General features: G+C 45.4%; 1 protein-coding gene and 1 pseudogene across 1 annotated transcript in view; one reads left to right on the top strand and one right to left on the bottom strand.

Moving 5' to 3' along the window:
* The window catches only part of TIAM1 (T-cell lymphoma invasion and metastasis 1), a 357,887-nt gene that overhangs the window by 338,960 nt on the left and 6,424 nt on the right, over positions 1–12,503 (bottom strand). The gene's annotated exons all lie outside the window — the stretch shown is intronic.
* On the top strand, positions 6,357–7,088 carry LOC105520968 (annotated as a pseudogene).

Genomic DNA, 12,503 nt, shown 5'->3' with positions numbered 1-12,503 from the left:
GGCTAATTTTTGTATTTTGGGTAGAGGCAGGGTTTCACCATGTTGGCCAGGCTGGTCTTGAACTCCTGACCTCAGGTGATCTACCTGCCTCAGCCTCCCAAAGTTCTGGGATGACAGGCGTGAATCACCTAGCCCCGCCACCGCGTTCATTTTTTAACTAACACTACCATTGGCTGGAATTTCTGCAGCTGAAAAATAGAAGCAAGCTCCAGCTGCTTTCTACTTAAGATAGGTATGTAAGTCCTGGCTACATCATGCCTCATGACCCAAACAGCCATTCTAGGGGCATAGGCAGCAGGCAACATGCGTAATTCCATCTGTTTCACGCTAAGATTCACAGGTGATCACTTTCAGAGAGCACACTGAGCTTCCAGTGAAACCTTACATACTGGTTTTCATGGTGGACTGCAAGGTCAACGTTTATGGGCACTACTGAGGGAAGGCCAGAGAGAGTGATGAAGTATGAATACAAAAGATGTAGAGAAGGCAAAGAAAACAGAAAAGAAACACAAAGCATACGTCCCTGACATAATGATGAGAGATATTCACTCACCACAAACAGGAAATAGAACAAGGAAGACCTCTAGCCACAGTGGCAGGCACCATAGCAGCCGCCAGGCCACTCTCAGCCAACCCACCACAGTCTTTTTGTGCAAAATGTTATTGATGTGCTGCACATCTTCAGTGAAAACAAATGCCAAGCACAGAAAAGCTGCAAATCTTGCAGTAAATGCAAAACAGTAAAGCTCAAATAGGAATACTTTATTCATCTTAAAGAAAAGAAGATTTACTTTGAAGAAAGTAGGGTGGCTGGAAACATTCTTGGAAATTCTGGTTTGCAAAACCATTGGTTTTGTTTAGTGTGAGGGAGTTTGTGTTAAGACAAATGGTATCAGTATTATTCTTACCACTATGAACCACAATTATTATGGCCATTGTGGGCCTTAAGGTAGGACAGGGTAGGGTAGGATAATAACACAGAAAAGTAGGCCAGGCACAGTGGCTTACACCTGTAATCCGAGCACTTTGGGAGGCTGAGGAAGGAGATCACTTGAGTCCAGGAGTGCGAGACCAGCCTGAACAACGAAGGGAAACCCCAACTCTACACAATTTTTCTTTCTTCATTTTACTATAGCTGCTAGCAACTGGGAAAAAAATGTTTTTAATTAGCGGGGTGTAGTGGTGTACACCTGTAGTCCCAGCTCTCAGGAGGCTGAGGTGGGAGGACTGCTTGAGCACAGGAGGTCAAATCTGCAGTAAGCTGTGTTCATGCCACTGCACTCCAGCCTGGGCAACAGAGCAAGACTCTATCTCGAGAAGATTTTTTAAAAAAAAAGGAAGAGAAGCAAGGGGAAGGAAAAAAGGAAAGAAAAATGGAGAAAGCAGAGAAAGAGGAAAGAAATTCTCTTAAGATCAATAAATTAGAATAAAGGAGGAAGAATATGAGAATGATCTGAATGTGTTAAAAACTGAGCTGTGAGTTCGGAGATAAGAGGGGCAAAAGCAAATGGAAGCGAAGAGACTGTGGCTCACGTGTTTCCCTGAAGCATCTGCAGGAATTTTGGTCAGATGCCTGCCAGCCTGAGAAATGAGGAGGCGGACAGTGACTAGGGATGAGTGTTTGTACTAGTCAGGGTTCTCATGAGAAACAGAATCCATACATATGTACATACATGCACAACACACATGTATATATCTGCATAAAGATATTTATATAAGGAATTGGCTTGTATGATTATGGAGTTTAACACATCTGAAGATCTGCAGTTGGCAAACTGGAGAACTAGGAGAGCAATGGTGGAGTTCCAGTCCAAGACCAAAAGCAGGAGGGAAAAACTGATGTCCCAGCTCCAAAGACCGTCAGGCAGGACAAATTCCCCTTCACTCAGGGGTAGGGCCAGTTTTTTTCTATTCAGGCCTTCAGCTGAAAGGAGAGGAGGAGAGACGAGGCCAATCTCTTTCATTCAGTCTACTGATTTCAAGGTTTACCTCATCCAAAAACACCCTCATAGAAACAACCAGAATATCTGACCAGATATCTGGGCACCTTGTGGCCCAGTCAAGTTGACACATAAAATTAACCACCACAGCACTCACTGTGTAATAGGCCCCAACAAAAACACATAAGGAACACTGGTCACTCCCAAAACATCTACACTGACCAAGATTAGACGACAAAATCTAAATCAGAAGTGCAACTTGGAGGCCAGGTGTGGTGGCTCATGCCTGTAATCGCAGCACTTTGAGAGTTGTAGGCGGGCCGATTACCTGAGGTCAGGAGTTTGAGACCAGCCTGGCCAACATGGCAAAACCCCATCTCTATTAAAATACAAAAGAATCAGCCGGGCATGGTATTGCGTGCCTGTAGTCCCAGCTACTCGGGAGGCTGAGGCACGAGAATTGCTCAAGCCTAGGCAGCAGAGACTGCAGTGAGCCAAGATTGTGCCACTGCACTCCAGCCTGGGTGACAGAGTGAGACTCCATCTCAATTTAAAAAAAAAAAAAAAAGAAGTACAACTTGGAGAAGCCCAAAGAAGGTGCTGAGCATGGCGGTGCCTTGCAAATATTCCTTCCCAGCTCCACCACAGACCTCAGGCTGCAACTTCCCTGTCACTCAAGACTCCACAATCAGAACTGGGGCAGCTCTCAGAACCTCTACAAGACAGGATGGCAAATCCCCAAATTATAGGCATGGGTTTTGGGTCAGAAAGTCCAGCTCTACAAAGTGGAGTCCCCTGGCATTTACTTCTGCAAGTCCCTGTGGCTTAGGTATTTGACCTCTCCCAACGTCAGTTTCCCCATTTGCAACAGCAAATATAACAGTGCCTACCTGCTAGGACTGGCTTGTTTTGTTTTTTTTTTTTCTGAGACAGGGTCATTCTGTCACCCAGGCTGGAGTGTCATGGTGCCATCATGGCTCACTGCAGCCTCAACTTCCCAGGCTCAGGTGATCCTCCCACCTCAGCCTCCCGAGTAGCTGGGACTACAGGCAGGAGTCACTACATCCAGCTAATTTTTGTATTTTTTGTAAAGATGGGGTTTCACCATGTTGCCCAGGCTGGTCTTGAACTCCTGGGCTCAAGTGATCCTCACACTGCTGTTTCCCAAAGTGCTGGGATCACAGGCATGAGGGACCATGGCCAGCCAGGATCGTTATGAGATGAGAAAGAAGCAATGGATACTAAGGAATTAGCTCAATACCAGACACATACAAGGAGCTCAAAAAAAAAACAGTCATGGTTATTTTTGTTTTGTTTTGTTATTTATTTATTTATTTGAGACAGAGTCTTGCTCTGTCTCCCATGATGGAATACAGTGGCACAATCTCAGCCCACGGCAACCTCCAATTTCCAGGTTCAAACGATTCTCCTGCCTCAGCCTTCCAAATAGCTGGGATTACAGGCAGGCGCCACCACACCCAGCTAATTTTTTATTTTTAGTAAAGATAAGGTTTCACCATGTTGGTCAGGCTGGTCTCGAACTCGTGACCTCAGGTGATCCACCCGCCCGGCCTCCCAAAGGGCTGGGATTATAGGCGGGAGCCACTGCGCCCGGTCTGTTTTTTAATTAAATGCCTTTTTCCTCCACAAAGTTTCTGCCCAGAAAAACACCAGCCACTTCCACGGAGAAATCTTCCTGGCAACTGTCACAACTCCCTTTTCTTTCTATCCAGGGTAGACATGGATTTGCAGTCAGACAACTGACTACGTCAGGTACCAAGAGAGGTCCCTGCAGATTGACCAAGCTTAGGCAGAAAATGTTCACACTGAAGCATAATTGAATTAGGCAGAAAAGCAAATGCCTGGCAGGTTGGTGGAAAGGGAGACCAGAGAGGTCTGGGGGACTTCTTTGGGCAGCCAGGCCAATAATCAGGCAGCAACCACATAACTGGCCTTGCCTCTTCCCTTCCCGCAGAACATAAGGGATAATGGAAGGAGCTGCTCGTGAATCGTGCAGCTGCAGCAAACAGGCCTCCTGGGCCCCGAAAGCATTGCTACCCTTTTCCCCACTGCCTGTTATTGGACAAAGGCAAGATGCAATTTCCCTTCTTCCCAGAATATACAAGACAACTCTGCATCCTATCATAACTGGAATCCTCCAAATTACCTCTTTTCAGAGAGGCCCCATCCAACTTCCCTACAGAAACAACGGTGCTTCTCTCATATTCCAAAGAGAAGCACATCCAAGATGTTTCTTGGAATGTTTCCTTGACTTTCTGCAAGAAGCAGGTCGTGTGTAACGGTGCCAGCTCCTCCTGTAGCTCTATTGTTAGGAAGTGTCATTCCTGCCCCTGGGCACCCTGCCTCCCACCCAGATCTCAGATTCTTCAAGGCAGAACAGGTGCTTTCTCCCTGCATACTGCTTTCCTGGGCCTGGGAAAATGCAGAGCACATACTCAAAAGACCTCAGTGAAGGACAGCACTGACCCACAGAGGCACCAGGGGGACAGGGGGACTCTCTTCCCTCCTTGATAGTTGTATTAGTCTGTTTTCATGCTGCCGATAAAGACATACCTGCGACTGAGTAATTTATAAGAACAAAGTGCAATGGACTCACAGTTCCACATCGCTGGGGAGGCCTCACAATCATGGTGGAAGGTGAAATGCACGTCTTACATTGGTGTCAGGCCAGAGAGAATGAGAGCTGAGCGAAAAAACCATCAGATCTCGCGAGACTTATTCACTACCAGGATAACAGTACAGAGGAATCCACCCCCATGACTCAATTACCTCCCACCGGGTCCCTCCCACAACATGTGGGAATTACGGGAGCTACAAATCAAGATGAGATTTGGGTGGGGACACAGTCAAATCATATCAAGAGTCCATCAAAACAGTCCTTGTGGGCTTCAGAATTCATTAAGCAGCTCCTAATCCACCTAGTAGTCAATTAAGCTAAGAAGCTAAACTGAGATTCTCAGAGGAAAAACAAAAGGTTCGTTCTGGATGGATATGGCTGAGTTCCCACATGCTAGGACAGGCCCCAGCATCTTCGTCATCCCATGGAGTGATATGCGGCTCCAAGGACAGCATAAATCAGTCCCAGAGCCACAGGCGCCGCCAGCCCACGGAGCCACAGGCTTGCCACAGTGCCATCCATCACACTGGCTAATACCAAGCTGCCCAGCCACCAGCAGAGTTGGCCACGGGGACAGGAGGGCTTGGTGACTCCGGCTGCCAAACAGCAGCATGTTTGATTTTGTATTATCATATTTTTCTCATGAATTTTTAAATTCAGATAATTCACCCCGCATTCCTTTTATAGATGTATATATACACACTGCATAGAGGGAAGTTAGCCAAGTCTACACATGGCTGAGTAATCCAATTTCAATGACCTTGATGATCCTAACATAAAGAAAGGCACTGGGCCTAAGTGGACCAGAGTCTGCAGTTCAGAGAAAGAGCAAACGCAGAGGCTTGGGAGGGGTAATGGGAAATGCGGCCTAGGACATCCCAGGAAGGACAGACAAGCTCCGAACCAACATAGCAGAAATGTGGAAGTGAAGCAATTTGTTCATAGAGAAAAGGGTGGACAATTAAGCCAACACTAGGCAATAGGCTCTGGGAGAAACTCAGTACCAGACAGAGTGAAAGCGTGTGTGTGTGTGTGTGTGTGTGTGTGTGTGTGTGTGTGTGTGTGTGTGTCAGAGACATAGAGAAAGAGAAAGAGAGATAGAGAGCGAGAGATACAAAAACTAGTGTTTAGGAAGATGGTTTACAAAGGACATGCCCAGGAAAATTTGAGAGTACTTCATAAGTGCAAGGATACTGAAAATGACAAAGAAAAAGAAGGGTCAGTGCTAACACCCAGACTAAAAATCCCGCGGCTGGAAGACTGGAGGTGATGCTAATAGAGATGAAGAAGTTGGAAGAGCAAAAACAGTGAGTTTGAGTCTCAGGTTGAACTTCCGAGATTGGCAGACCACCTTACAGAGGGCGCATCCTAAGGTGATTGATCCCAAATGATTCATGTTTCTTATATAACCCCTCCCCTTGAAAGTAGGCAGGACATGACAAAATGATGGGGTGTCACTCCACAGATGATATTTCATTATGTAAGACTTCATCTAAGTAGGCTGGGCCTTGAAAAAGCAAACTGCCGAGCTCAGGAGTTCAAGACCAGCCGGGCCAACATGATGAAATCCTGTCTCTACTAAAAATACAAAAAGTTGGCCAGGCATGGTGGCACACACCTATAGTCCCAGCTACTGGGGAGGCTAAGGCATGAGAATTGCTTGAGCCCAGGAGGCGGAGATTGCAGCGAGCCAAACTGCACCACTGCACTCCAGCCTGGGCCACGGAGCAAGACCCTATTTCAAAACAACAACAACAACAACAACAAAAAAGGTTATAAGCGCCATGGCTATGACTAGCATCGAATTGCTTGCCGGTGTTTTAAGGAAGCCAGATACCTGGATTGGACTCTGGGGTGTTCTCCAAGGACACCTTCGTCACACAAACTCTGTACTTCCTGGAGTCAATACAGCACTAAGTTACATACACCAAATTATAAAAGACTTATCCATAATATCTTCTCACTGAAATTCTCAAGGCTTTTAATATCTCCAGAATATATTTTTCCCTTTCCCATAAGACTCAAAAGTAATAAAAGCTCTAATAAATCTACTACAAAGTCACCACAAAAAGTAGAAGATGAAGAGGGCTCTGATGAAGAAAGCGATCATGAGGAGATGAAGAAAGTGATCATGAGGAGATGAGTGAGCAGGAGAGGAGCTTGAGGATGACCCTAATATAGTCAAAGGCTATCGAGACCTGGAAAAAGCAGTGCAGTCTTTTCAGTACGATGATGTCCTGAAGACAGGCCTAGATATTGGGAGAAACCAAGCAGAAGATGCATTCTACAAAGGTGAACTCAGGCTGAATGGGGAAAAGTTATGAAAGAAAAATAGCATGGTCGAAGTGGGAGATCCATTGGATGTTCTCATTGGAGAGGATAAGGAAGCAGGAACAGATAGTGATGAGGATTCTCCTGAAAAAAGTGTTTGAAGACTGAAAGTGAAAAATAGAGTGGTGTTATGGCAGTGGGAAAACTTAAAGTTGCCTAGGAAGAGAATCTCTAAATAAACGGATTGCTTTTTAGCAATAAAGCTGCTTTTTAGTGGTAGAGGAAAGGGTCAACTGAAAAAGAAAAATAGAAAATTGCCATGTTGGAACTGCCTGTGGAGGGGCTGTGTGGCAGGAACGGCGGGTGTCTCTAGGTAGTGAGAATGGCCTCTAAGCGCTGAGGTGACCTCCAGCTGACAGCCATTAAGAAGCCAGGGGGCAGGGCACGGTGGCTCACGCCTGTAATCCCAGCAGGAAGGCCAAGATGTGCGGGTAATGAGGTCAGGAGTTCATAACCAGCCTGACCAACATGGCAAGACTCTATGTCTACAAAAATACAAAAATTAGCCAGGCGTGGTGGCACCCGCCTCTAGTCCCAGCTACTCGGGAGGCTGAGGCAGGAGAATCACTTAAACCTGGGAGGCAGAGGTTGCAGTGAGATTGTGCCACTGCACTCCAGCCCGGGCAATAGAGCAAGACTCCATCTCCAAACAAATAAATAAATAAAATTTTAAAAATAATAAAAAAAAGAAAGTGCAGTAAAATGAATACATTTCCATGGGTTAAAAAGGAAATGGACAAAAAAGGGGGAAAAATAAATGTGCTACAAAGACCGACATGACCTGGCGCGCCTGACCTCACTCAACCTTCTATACGCTCCTTCTTGCTCAGCCTGGTCCAGGCACACTGGCCACATTTCTGTTGCTCCCACTCCAGCACGAGCTGTTATTACCTCTTCCCAGAATGCTCTTCCTCCATAGCCACATTTTCTTCCATTGTTTGCCCAAAGCCTTTCCCATAAATGCCCACCCTAAGCAATGTATTTTTAACTGCACTTCAGTTACCTCACGAGCTGCTGTACTTTTATCCAGACCATTTATCAGCTTCTGCCATGCTCTAAGATTGACTATTTGTTATGTTGATTGTTTTCTGTCTCCCTCTGCTAGAATGCAAGCTCCACAAAGACCAATTTTTGTCTGTATTTCTTGCTGATAAATTCCAAGAGTTCAGAACAATACATAGCACATAAAACACGTGCTCAGGAAAATATTTACTCAATGGTTCAAGGCAGTCATTAAGCAATGAGATGGGTCTACATGTATTACTATAGTAAGATGCCCATGAGATTTCATAAGGTTAAAAATTTTAAGAGCATGTCAGAAAACAATATGTGTACTATGATCTTTTTTATATATGTATAAAACAAAAACTCTCCTTTCCTAGCAATCCATTCCTGAAGTCTTAACATGGGCCAGAGCAAGGTACACGTTCACACAGGAAGGTGAGGCCATGGTGTCACTGAGTAGGGTGTCCAACCCGACCCAGCAAGGTGAGGAAGGGGCCATGTGGAACAGCAGCCCAGTACACGTGTCCAAGCCAAGCACGACAAGGAGGGCATGCACGTGGCAGGAGGTAGAGCCAGGAAAGAGAGATTAGTTACATACATGCCAATTGACCAAATAAGTAAAGATATGAAGGATAATGGGCACCAGAGTTTTTGCTTGCTGGAGAAACCATTTAAATGTGGAAAAGGAGAAAACTAGAATGAACCTTGTGGAGCTGAATCAGAATTGAAGGCATCAGTGTGAACTCATGTGTGTGAAGATGTAACTCCCTAGTGAGCGTCTCAGGACAGTGACTCCTCAATAAGCAATGAGCACACCTTAAGCCCAGATTTTGGTTTCTATGTCCCAGTGTCAATTAAAATAAACCACGACTCCTTAGAGAAATGGCTGGTTCCCCTGCTGGGGCAAGCAAAGAATAAGATGAGCCTAGAGTCCAGGTGCAGTGGCTCATGCCTGTAATCCCAGCACTTTGAGAGGCTGAGTGGGGGTAGATCACCTAGGTCAGGAGTTCAAGACCAGCCTGACCAACGTGGAGAAACCCCACCTCTACTAAAAATACAGAATCAGCCAGGCATGGTGGCACATGCCTGTAATCCCAGATACTTGGGTGGCTGAGGCAGGAGAATTGCTTGAATCCAAGAGGCAGAGGTTGCAGTGAGTCAAGATCGCACCATTGCACTCCAGCCTGGGCAACAAGAGTGAAAATCCAGGTAACAAAAAAAAAAAAAAAAGAGCCTAGAACATAGGCTAGAAAGTAAGGAAGTACTCAAAGAATGATAGCACAGAGAAACAAGCTGCTCTCAGCCAGATGAGTGGCAATATGAGCATCAAAATAATTTTATTTTTTATTTTTTAATTTTTTTTTATTTTGGAGACAGAGTCTCGCTCTTGTCACCCAGGCTGGAGTTCAGTGGTGCGATCTCAGCTCACTGAAACCTCCGCCTCCCAGGTTCAAGCTATTCTCCTGCCTCAGCCTCCTGAGGAGCTGGGACTACAGGCACCCACCACCACGCCCGGCTAATTTTTGTACTTTTAGTAGAATGAGCGTAATGGAATACAGGCCACTGAACAAGACACAGTAAACTACGAGTTAATAGTAGAACAGCTCAAAATCTGGACCACCAGATGGGAAGCGCTAGAACAGAGCAATTCTGTGACGCTGCTGCCAAAAATGCAGAACCAGATTCTAATCGTGAGAAAATTATCAGGCAAACCAAAATTGAGGAATCTTCTAGAACACAACAATAGCCTGCCATCCTCAAAAGTGTTAAGGAAAATCATGGCTGTCAGGGAAAAACTGAGGAACTGATCTCAATTGAAGGAAACCACTACACGTGATGCATGATTCTGAACTAGATCCTTTTGCTTATAAAGGACATTCCAGGAACACCAGGAGAAATCTCATTGGGGTCTGAGGACTAGAGGGTGGTAATGTGTCCGTGTTAATTTCTGGATATCAATGGCTATCTTGTGATTACGTAGGAGAACGTTCCTGGTTGTGGGAAGCACATGCCGAGAATTCCAGAGTAGCAGAGTGTCAATATGTCACCACACTCAAGTGGTTCCAGAAGGGGGTTGTTGGAAGAGAAATCTCTTTTGCATTATATTCTCATCTTTCTGTGACTGTTTAAAATTTGTATATTATCTAAAGAATAAAACATTTGCAAAAAAAGATACGTTGGTCCACAGATCATTTCTGGAAGGGTGCAGGAGAGACGGAGGAGGCTCAGGAAGGAAGACGCTGCTATCAGCTCTGCAGGGACACTGTGCGTTCTCTGCTGGCACAGAGAGGGTCATACCTGGCGGAACCTGGGACCAGGCGGAACCTGGGAGCAGGTGCATGAGGATCAGCAGCCTCCCTGCCGCCCTGGCAAGGGTGAGCCTCCTCGAGCTCCTGTTCCCATATCCGCTTGTCACTCAGGGCAAAGGGCCTTTGCCAGGGAAAACTGGGAAACGTCTGCTGCATTTGGAAGATTCTTTAAGATAAGATGAAAAAGTTGGCAATTTTCTTACACTGTTTCTTTCTTTATTGTTTTAGGTTGCAAAGAGGTTTGTGATGTACTACAGTTGATCAACGTTCATGTTTTTAAAAGTTTTTGCTTGGAAATGTTTTATGATAGGTACGTAATCCCCATAGACTCACAATATGGCTTCAACTATTCAATCCTAGTTCGCTATACTTCCCCAACACTGGCTTATTTATTTTGAAGAAAATAAGCATCCTATTCCATCATCCATTAATACCTCAACACTTATTTCTAAAAGAGAAGGAGCTTTTACTAAACATCATCGTACCCACCCAGCCCCCAAAAATCCTTAACACCACCAATTAACCATTCCCTGGTTAAATGTCCCTGATTTTGTCTCCCTCTCTCTCCTTGTCTCACAGTTGTCGTGTTCAAATCAGGATCCATACAAGATCCAACATTGCACTTGGTTGATTTGATTCTTCAGTTCCTTCCACAGATTCCTTCTATTTCTTTTCTTTTTGCAATGTTTTTCATAGTTTTCCTTTTCCAGTCCAACATCTTTGTGATTTAAGATGCTCTTCTCTCCCTCCTTTTCACTGACTCCCCATGTCTCCTCCCTGATCATTTTTTTTTTAAGAAAATTTTTTATTAACAAATCTTCCATGGGCCCAGAATACAGCACTTTATGTTTAGGCTCTGGCAGGGAGCTCAGTGGAGGAGGTAGAGAGCTCTGCTAATTCCAGCACCAACTTCACAAAAAACAAAAGTGCAAGTAAATTCCACAGAAACACCCAGACGGTCATTGCTCTACCATTAACCAAGATTTGGGTGCACCACTGTCCCTCTTAGCTTCCTCATCTTTAAATTAAAGGGATTCAGAAAGATCACGATAATGACAGCAATGACAAGGACATTAACAGGATATTTACTGTTTGCCCAAAGGTCTCTCAAGATTCCTTCCAGTCAAGACTTTCTCTGTGATTTTAAGTATCAAACACACTTAAATATATTAGTGAAGAACAGTATTCTGGTTAGGGGGCAAATATTTCATAAATGACAAATGAAAAGTAAGACAATGATAACAAAGGAATGGAGACCACAAACGTAGATGACAAAAGAAAACTTCAGTCATCAACATATCTAAATTTGAATAACACGCTATGTTTCAAAGCACTTTCTTATACATTAGCAAATCTCAGCCGCACTAACAGGCAAATGATAAAGAATGGTGTAAAAGGTTAATGGTGGAACCTTGCGTATGCAGGTGTTTCACTAAACCAGTGGATCTCAACCAGGGTGATCTTACGTCCCCCAACCTCCTGCCTCCAGGGGTCATTTAGCAATGTCTGGGGACATTTTGGTTGTCCCAACTAGTAGGGTGTCCTGACCTCTACAGGGAAGAGGCAAAGGCTGAGCTGAAACATCCTTCAAAACTTGGCACAGGCTGGGCGCAGTGGCTCAAGCCTGTAATCCCAGCACTTTGGGAGGCCGAGACGGGCGGATCACGAGGTCAGGAGATCGAGACCATTCTGGCTAAACGGTGAAACCCCGTCTCTACCAAAAAATACAAAAAAAAACCACTAGCAGGGCAAGGTTGCGGGCGCCTGTAGTCCCAGCTACTCGGGAGGCTGAGGCAGGAGAATAGCGTAAACCCGGGAGGCGGAGCTTGCAGTGAGCTGAGATCCGGCCACTGCGCTCCAGCCCGGGCGACAGAGCGAGACTCCGTCTCAAAAAAAACAAAACAAAACAAAGCAAAACTTGGCACAGAATGCACCACAAAGAATTATCCAGCCCACAATGTCAGCAGTTCAGAAACGGAGAGATCCTGAGATAGGCAAGTCCCCTTGTTACCCAAGTGCAACGGTACTAGGCCAAGGGGATTTGGGAGGCTACTGAGGCCTGAAGCCACAGGAAGTCAGACATCCCGTGTTACCATCCTCCACACTGTGGGCTAGCCTAACACATGAGGTTCGATAAGAAAACAATCAGCCGGGCGCAGTGGCTCACACCTGTAATCCCAACACTTAGGGAGGCCAAGGTGGGTGGATCACCTGAGGTCAGGAGTTTGAGACCAGCCTAGCCAACATAGTGAAACCCGTCTCTACTAAAAATACAAAAAT

This window comes from Colobus angolensis, unplaced genomic scaffold (assembly GCF_000951035.1).
Source record: "Colobus angolensis palliatus isolate OR3802 unplaced genomic scaffold, Cang.pa_1.0 Scaffold390, whole genome shotgun sequence".
In the NCBI taxonomy this organism is placed as follows: Eukaryota; Metazoa; Chordata; class Mammalia; order Primates; family Cercopithecidae; genus Colobus; species Colobus angolensis.
Note: the sequence above shows the minus strand (reverse complement) of the source record. Positions and strands in the feature narration are given on the sequence as shown.